Here is a 1,739-nt window from a genome sequence, read left to right as displayed (position 1 = left end):
CCCAGTACCCATGGAGTGTGGTTTGAACGCTCCCGCCAGGTCATGGTAGTCTGTGCAAACCAATGTACCCCCATCAATGGCCTTAGTGACTACTCCAAACTAGTTGACCAGGTTTGGGAGGCAGGATCTGCCCTTGACTAAGCCGATGTGGGTATGTTCCGGTATTTGCTGTACACCAATGTCTTTATTTATGGGCTCCAGTATGGACCTCCCCACAGCTTTGCAGACAAGGCTTGTCAAGCTGATAGGGCAGGGATGTATAGAGTCCATAAGAGCACTACCCTGGTGTAGTGGGACCACAGTTGCCATATGCCATCCATCGGGGACATAGCCCGTAGTAAGGCTAAGATGAAACAGCAGCCTTATGTGCGGGGTGAGGGCCTCAATGAGGTTGTGTAGCACACAGCCGGGGACACCACCTGGTCCCATTGATGCTGTGTTCACTGCTTAACAGATATCAGCTCTCTCCTGGGCATACGGGATGTTTGGGAGGCTAGACTCTGGTGGGATGGATACGTCCCCTCTTGGGGGGGAGGGTAGATGTATGCATGGAACATGTCCGCTGGTTTGTTTGCAATGTCTGTGGGTTCAGTGATCATTGTACCATTCTGGAGTAATTCCAGGCATAACTGTGTGCTTCCACCCATGTTCCTACCATAGCTAAGGAAGGCCTTATGGTTGTCTTATGTGTCCTTTGCAGTACCAGTCCCACAGGCGGCCTTGGATGATTGTATGAGTGATCGTATGTTAACGCCGGTATTAATCAGTGATGCCTTCCCTGGTACTGATATTGCTCTGTCATGTATTAGCTTTCAACTCTTGTTGTACGGTTTGTCAATGGCTGGGGTCCACCAGACCATGTGCCTGCCTTTGGTGGACAAGGTCCTGATGTTATCAGGATCGCTTGGTGCAGACATTCCTGGGGTGCTCATAGAAGGCATTTGTAAGGGTTTCATCAGTGTGGCCTGTGTTTACCACTGGCATGGAGGCCTTGTAGGGTACCACACCAGTCGTATGACGTGTGTGGTTCGCTGTGGAGAGGTCTTCACTGTGGTCTCCCATGCCGGTGTTGGGTGCAGGATGCGGATCTCCAGTGAGTTCACTATATGGTCTGACCTCACCATTGAGGGATGTACATCCTGTGTGGAGCATTTCGTCCCCATGTGTGATGATCAGAACTAGTATAGTTCCCCCTCTTGTGGGTATAGTGCATGGTTGTTCCACAGCATTCAGGTGTATGAACACCTGGAACCTTTGGTGTAGGGTGTTGTGTCCTGGGTAATGTTCCCGGTCTATGTATGGGTGGTTGATGTCACCCAATATGACAGTGTTGTGAGAGCATTCATACTCACCAGTGTCTTCAGGAAGGCTGTGCAGGTATCCTGGGTTTGGGAGGGTGGTCTGTAGCATGCAACAAACTGTAGGGCAGTCCTACCCATGGTTAATTGCACCTGGATATTCCCCGCTGCTACGTGCATTTCTGCCAAACTGGAGGTGTGTGTATCCTTCATGGAAATGGAGACTCCCCCTCCTTCTGTGTTAGGTCCGGGTTATGGTCCTGAACGCGTGATATGGGGTATGACGTGATAGTGCTGGGGTGCTCTCAGCAGCCCTGATCAATGTTTCAGTAACAGCACTGACATCGATGTCCTCCATACTGAGGAGGGCATTTGAGGGTGTGCAGCTTGGGCGTAGACCACTGGCACTGAGCAGTATTACCCTGTCTGTTCTCCAGGTTT

This window comes from Protopterus annectens, chromosome 13.part0 (genome assembly GCF_019279795.1).
Source record: "Protopterus annectens isolate FY-2018-M chromosome 13.part0, PAN1.0, whole genome shotgun sequence".
In the NCBI taxonomy this organism is placed as follows: Eukaryota; Metazoa; Chordata; order Ceratodontiformes; family Protopteridae; genus Protopterus; species Protopterus annectens.
The sequence above is the reverse complement of the archived record's forward strand: the minus strand, read 5'-3'. Positions refer to the sequence as shown.